The sequence below is a fragment of the Puntigrus tetrazona genome, chromosome 16, assembly GCF_018831695.1.
Source record: "Puntigrus tetrazona isolate hp1 chromosome 16, ASM1883169v1, whole genome shotgun sequence".
Classification (NCBI taxonomy): Eukaryota; Metazoa; Chordata; class Actinopteri; order Cypriniformes; family Cyprinidae; genus Puntigrus; species Puntigrus tetrazona.
Window position 1 is genome coordinate 8502577 of NC_056714.1, and position 7501 is coordinate 8510077.

Genomic DNA, 7501 nt, shown 5'->3' on the forward strand with positions numbered 1-7501 from the left:
GTTTGTGTCTGGTCTTGAATGTGGGAATGCCTGCTAGAGTCACTGCAAAACAGGAAACTGCTGAAAATCTGCAGCATTTTCAAGTTTCCTCTATGTACTGTATTTTTTATTTTCTATTTATTCGAGTTAATGCATTTTTGTAACATGATATACATAGAAGATTATGCGAAGCACTTTCAGAGTAATTTGTAATAATATGTAACATACCATATTTGTCACAACTGCACAGACCAAAAAATAATTGTATTGTATGTATTGATTTTATATATATATATATATATATATATATATATATATATATATATATATATATATATGTGTGTGTGTGTGTGTGTGTGTGTGTGTATATATATATATATATATATATATATATATATATATATATATATATATATATATATATATATATATATATATATATATATATATACATATATATATATATATATATATATATATATATATATATATATATATATATACACACTCATTGGACAGCACATGAATCTGTCATCAGCCACTGTTTGGATTTGTTTTTCTTTCTCTCAGTGTCTCATAACTGTGTAGTAGTATCTATGGTAAATTTAGTAACTAAGGTAAATGACTTCTTACAGTCTGTAGTATTGTTACGTAACGACTGGGACAACTTTCTTTTTTTCTGTCTTCCATTCATTCTTAACCAACCACACAAACATTCGGACCTAAAGCATGTTGCTGGACAGGTTCTTTCATGTGTGTTTTTGTAATTAGTTTGCCGGCGGTGTGCCTTTGAAAGCGAGCCTGCTTGTTTTGAGGTTTTAGGGAATAATGGAGATTTAGGTTATTATGATGTTACAGGCACAGATTGAACCTGTAGACATTTTCTGTGCTGATATGTTGAGAAAAATCTAGTCTATATATGAGTAAAGTCTATATATGAATGAGGTAAAAATGTGTTAAATAAAGCTGAGACACTTGCCAAGTTTTCGTCCAAGTATTTTTGCTAAAAAAAAAGATTGAATGATAATTCAATTGAGGAAAAATAATACATTCTTATTGTTTTAAAAAATGTATTTGACCTATGCAACCGTTTTAATTGGTAAAAGGACAACTGGTATTTTATAATGCAGTTTTTAAAGGCATTTTAACAATAAAAAAGCGCAAAAAGTGGTAGAAAACTTGGCTACAGTTATTGGTAGCTGCATGCATAATCATATTACACAAATTATTTATTAAACTAATATGCAAAGCTGTAGAACGTGTTTTTGAATGCAGTGTTATTGAACAAAATCTCTCTGGTCAATGCTCTGCATTTATTTGATTCATATGCAGATTTGGTGTAGTATTATTATCACAATAGATAACAGCTGAGCTGCTCTCGTTTCTTTGAATAATAATAAGCATTTAGTTTTTTGCACCACTGTAAATGTCTTTACTATTTAATGCATATTTTCTGAATAAACTATTACTTGCTGGCCCTAAACATTTTAACAGTAATGTGCATTACACATATATGATTGCACAGCATTACTATCACACACAGTTATGTGGATATATGGCTAAATGAAGTCGAACAAATGCATATTCACAGGCAGAAGATAAATTTGCCTCTGTCTCTCAAGTTGTTTCTCTCCACTGGTGTAATTTTAGGTGTTGGATTAAAATATACAGACATTCGACTGAACCCTATCACAGGTTAAACTTAGGGCTTTGTACAGTTATTATATTAGAAGAGTCTTAGACATCTAGCCCTCTGTTTGAATAGAAAATGTATCCACTTATTGTCATCTATTTAATTTTTTTTCTTTTTCTCTGCATATAAGCTTGCTTGTTATAGTCTTCATGACCACAAAACTCTTTTAATAGGCCTATGTGAGCATCGGTGTGTGTGTGTGTGTGTGTGTGTGTGTGTGTGTGTGTGTGTGTGTGTGTGTGTGTGTGTGTGTGTGTGTGTGTGTGCTTGTCTGTCAGTCCAGTTACCCTAGTTTGACATCTAACTGGACCTTTCACTTTGCACTTTAACCTCTTTTTTGTTTTCAAAATTTCTAAATACTAAAGAAAAACCAACACCCTGATAAATGATCAGATGCTTTTATCACTCCATAATACAGTAATGCCTGAGTTCACCATGGCATCCAGTGGCTCATGTTCTATTTTTATTTCTTTTCTAAATGCATTAATGCTCAATCTGTGTCCAGGCCTCTGTGCTGTTCCTTTGATACCATTCACATTACTTTGTAAAAACAGAATGTGCTTCATGGACATGTGTAGAATAACAATAATAAAAAACATACTTTCTTCACTCGTCTCCCACTCATTTCCTTTCATATTGCAAATTTTTCTCTTAATATGCTTTAAAAGCAAACACACACACACACACACACACACACACACACACACACATATATATATATATATATATATATATATATATATATATATATATATATATATATATATATAATAACCTCTGAATAGTGAATAGTGATGTCAGTATTGCATACAAATAAAAACATGTAAATTATTGAATTTAATGTTTTAAAATAATACTATTAATAATAATACTGATACCAGTAACCACTAAACTGCTGTTTCTGACTTGGGTCAAAGGCCAAAAAGGGTTTCACCATAAAAATAATTGAAATATTGCTTTAAATTGTTGTTGGACATAAAGTATATGTATTATAATTATATGGACATAAAGTCACTGAATTTCTTTTGATGCGGATATCTTAACGTCTTTGATCCATGTAATACAGAGTGTGCTTTATGGACATGTGTAGAACAGATTTCTACATTACTATTCATATTTTACATTTTTCTATAAGGAAGAAACTCTGAACAGTAGCCTAATAATTGGGGTATTGTCGGTATCACATACAGATAATAACAACATGTAAATTATTGCATTACATTTTAAAAAAGTAATTTAATTCATCAGTTGTAAAAAAAATTAAAAAAGTAGTTATTATTTTATTATATTAGGCCTAAACAATAATTATGATTATTATGGTTGTCATGTTTGTCAAATGTCATGTAAACTATAACTATTGTATCCACCAATAAATGAATGAGTAAATAATATGCTAAATGGTCATTTATTTTGTGTGGTGTATTTGTGCTCAGTTTAAACAGCTGTAGTCACCTCGAATTCTGCTCCATTACTGACTTCTGACTATAATTGTTAGGCGCGGTCATCCAGACCTCGATCTTCAGATTCCTGGGCATTAATGCGGAATCTGGGGCGTCCAGCTTCAGGGATCATTCTCGAGTCAGACAGACAGACACACTGCGCTGCTGTCAACAAAGAGCGCGCAAATCTCTACCCCACCGCGCGACAGTCCTGCAGCGGCACCTGCTGCTCTTCTGCCATTGGCCTGCTGCCGCGTCACTCTAGCCAAGCCTCATCCATTTCGCGCCGCTCATTGGTCAGCGAGCCCCGTCAATCTGTTTGTCTCGCGTCCGATTGGCTGTCGAGCTGGAAGCTGCCAGTACGAAGGCGTGACCGCTCCGTCCTATTCACGAGGCGGGTTTAAAGGGATAGTGAGGGCTTTAATTAGCTTCTATTTTCTGAAGGGCGGGATCAAGCTGGTAAATCCTAACCGCCATTGGTCAATAGTGAGGAAGCGTCGGCGTTTTGGTGAAGTCCTCCGTTTGCCAGCACTTCGCTTTACTGTCTATTTTATTCTCAGTGTGAATGAGTTTGCGGCTTCACGGGAGCGCTGTAATGTGAAAAGCCGCATTTGCACTATTAGTACTATCACACTAAAAAGAAAAACACGAGAGCGCGTTTCTTTTCTCTTCACGTCTCTAGTCATATCCTGAGAGTGGATTAACACATTTAAGGTAAGACACGCGTTGTCTTGTATTATGTCCGTATCTCCTTATTCTGTACCGTGCGCGTGATCATGTTTCAGTGGGTTATAGGGCCTCGAAATAAAGCCGAAAATGACACCGGAGAGGGACACTGCCCCCCAAGAGTGTGTATAGAGAGCTGGAAAGACCCCGACATTAAAACGCGGTGTAAAAAAACAGTCACATCGCGGGCACGTTAACACGCATTCGCGGTATCAAAACGTTTTATTAATTATGTATTAAGCCTATTCAAATAGCACGCTCTTTGAGAATCAAGTGAATAGATATACAGTAAATAATTAAAGCGCGTACAGAGACAATAATGTTTCATCTTCATATGCACATACAGTCAGTAATCACCGTTAAAGGGTGTTTCCCTGAGCCATCTTAAGAAAGTATGAACCGTTCCATGCCCTTCTTCCATGCTGCATTAACCCATCAGAGGTGCTCTATTTATTTGTCACATATGCCCGAGGTGTGGTTTCTCCTCTTTGTGGGCTATTATAGGTCTTCCATAGTGAGAAAAGATCAGCTTTGCCAGGCATATACACAGAACAGACACGGACCCAGCCCGGCCACCGGCGCGATGTATCTCAAAACCAAGTGTACTGCCTACCTAGACAGCTTTTTAAGGCAGCTATACGCGTTCTGGCTGAGTCAGACTGGAACGCGCCTATAATACGCCAAAAATGCCGTATAGTAATTATGTTTCCATGGGAACCGGACATTACTAGCGGTATCGTGATGATACAATAAAGACCATAGCGCGTGTTTGTGGCTTCAGGTGCCGAGGATGTTCATTCTTTTAGCTAGTCTCATCTGTTTATATATCAACTCTTATAACACCAGCCAGAAATGAAAGACCGGCATTAAACTATCCTAATTCGTCCATGAGCTAGTGAGAGAGAGAAGGACAGTCATGCATCTGTCACAGCCAAATTTATATATGAACTGTAGATACCAGTCACTGCTCTAAAATTCATACTGACTTCATTGTCTGTGCAACAGAGAAGGCTTCATTTCAAATTAAATATTTTGCATCTTTTATTTTCTTAGGCTTCATCCTATTTTATTAGTGTTTCCTAATACCTAATGCGAAACACACCATCCTTAAAAAAAGAGACAGAGGGAACGAAAGATATACACCCTCATTCTTTTCATATTTGTCAGACGCAAGTGCACACACACTCAGGTTCACCTCCTGTGAGTAAGACATGTAAGTGATTTCACCGTCTCTGCGAGAGGGATGGTGCTGATGGGTAAGGTGTGTAACACATTTTAGGGGTAAATATCATTGTTCGATGGCCAAACGTTGAGCGATCCACACAGACACCACACGTCTGAATATTGTAGAGCATGTTTCCGTCATGACCCTCGAATCGCGCATTATGTGTGATTTATAATTTGGAAGTTCATCAAAGCGTCTAAATGGACTTAATTGGCGTGTTGCGGATGCTGCCAGCACACTTATAGGAAAACACACCCAAGCGATCGACACGCATAGACCAAACCAGCCAGCGTTTACAACGACTCGGTGTTCTGTGGAAAACCGCTCCGGAGCCCTCTGGGGAATTTTGAGGACTGGGACAAAGAGCAGATGACAAAAAAAAAAGCAAGAATTTAGCTAGTGCATACACATTCCCTTGGCGTTGCACAATCTTAGTAAGAAAACTTGGATGACTTTACGCTGGTGGAGTTCCTGCTTTCGTAATGAGAGGTCTTGAAACGGCGTCAGCGTCCGGTCAAGCAGGCTGTGTTTGCCCCGCAGGCACACAGCCTCCTTCGGTGCCTGGATGACACAACAGAGTGCTTTATTATGTAGCCTAATTGATTTGAACATGGATTTATACTGCGTATGACACTGCTCTTTTAATCAGGGAACCTGTTTACCGGAGCGATACTGAACATCAGAATGGTGGATAGGAGAAGTAGAGTGTGATGGCTGGAATTTGTGGGTGAAAATTGTGAAAATTGCATGATCTAGTGCCTCATCTGCACATATTACATGCCTCACATATGGAAATATCTCATCCAAAGATTCAAAATTTGTTATTTACTCACCCTCGTGTTGCTCAAAACCTACATGACTTTTTTTTATGTATGCACACAAAAGGGCACGGTTTGCAAAATGTCCATGCTGCTCGTTTTCCATACAATAAAAGAGTGAATGGGGATGTAAAAATAATGGCAGAATTTTTTTTCATTTGTGACTTTAGTGCTGTGTTGCAAGCTTTATTTTACATTTTCATACATTATTCTAACTATTAAATAAATATATTTAAGATCATGACAATCTTCTTGATGTCTACATATATTTTAATGCATATCTGTCTCTCTTGCAGAGAGAATACAGCTATTACATTATGTATTTTAGATAACTTTTCATGCTTTATATTGAACTAATTAATATTACACCGGTGTTGTTTATATATGTATTTAAAGTCATTTCGAAGGCTATTGGGTAACGCTTTATTGTACGGTGTCTTTCTCACCCATGTTATGTATTCATAGTAATAACAGTAAATTATGCATAATTAAAAGCTACTAACCATAAACCAAACACTAATCCTAGCTCTAGTGAGTATGTTAATTACTATTACGCGATACTTAATTGTTTATTTACACGGTAACAACCCTTTGAATGATGTGTTACGAGTTATTACTTGCTAACATATTTGATTACTTGCCAAAATCATTTGCAGATTACCTGTTTATCAGAATAAAGGATCAATAACAGGTCATTTCCATCCCCATTCACGTTTAACAAAGAGAGCAACAAGGAAATTGTGTGTAGCAGCGAGCAGAGCGGTTTTGAAACACGAATCTGAGTAAATGGGTGAACCATATCTATTCTTATATTTTCAGTGTTCAGCTATCTTTAAGATGTAGCCCCTTACCGTAACGATGTAGAATGGGCTGTTTGATGGTATACATCATGGACTATATGATATGAATGACCTGTTTTTTTCTGTAAGGTTTCCACTCTTTGCTTTCTGGCCTGGTTGTCACTTCGTCGATCCGACAAATTCAGAACATGCACATTGTCCCTCTATCCACCTCAGACACACATGCACTCAAGCACACACACACACACACACACACACACACACACAGAAATACAGCACTGCATCAAACGCACAGACAGGAAGAAAAAAAAAAGCCAAGTGTGTGATTTCTGTCTGTGTTATAATACTTACTCCTATCCCAGTTTACCATGCAAAGATAATTATAAGTAAGCCATTTCTAGGCCGATTTCCACTATAAGTCTAAACACTGTTGGTATAAAACATCGCTCTGATTTAAACAAAAAGACAGGGTTTAGCTGTAAGCATGGTTCTGCTAGCTGATGCTTGTATTAGCAACTATACCATCTAGCTGCAAAAAACATTTCTTTTCTATAAATGGCTGTTCAAAGGCATAGTGTATTTCGATAGAAAACATTTTTGCAAATATCATGTAAATTGGAAAACTTAAACAGCAATTGCCTGAACAGTACCCCTTTCTTTTTGGCAAGCTCGAATGCAAGCTTGAAATGAGTTGAGTTTTGGGTTAGTACAATTTTCTCTTCTTTTTTTAAAAGAAATTAACCATTTTTACTTACGGTAGCAAGAACGCATTAAATAGATCAAAAACGTCACCATCACACAGATTAATTACATTGTAAAAT

General features: G+C 36.5%; 1 protein-coding gene across 5 annotated transcripts in view; it reads left to right on the forward strand.

Annotated features, from left to right (window-relative positions):
• Nucleotides 1-3676: 3676 nt before the first annotated feature.
• Nucleotides 3677-7501, forward strand: part of myh14 (myosin, heavy chain 14, non-muscle) — a 33994-nt gene continuing 30169 nt past the window's right edge. For all 5 annotated transcript variants that reach the window (XM_043261723.1, XM_043261724.1, XM_043261726.1 and 2 more), the window contains exon 1: nt 3677-3825. The gene's annotated coding sequence lies outside the window, so the exon portion shown is untranslated. The remainder of the gene's footprint in view (nt 3826-7501) is intronic.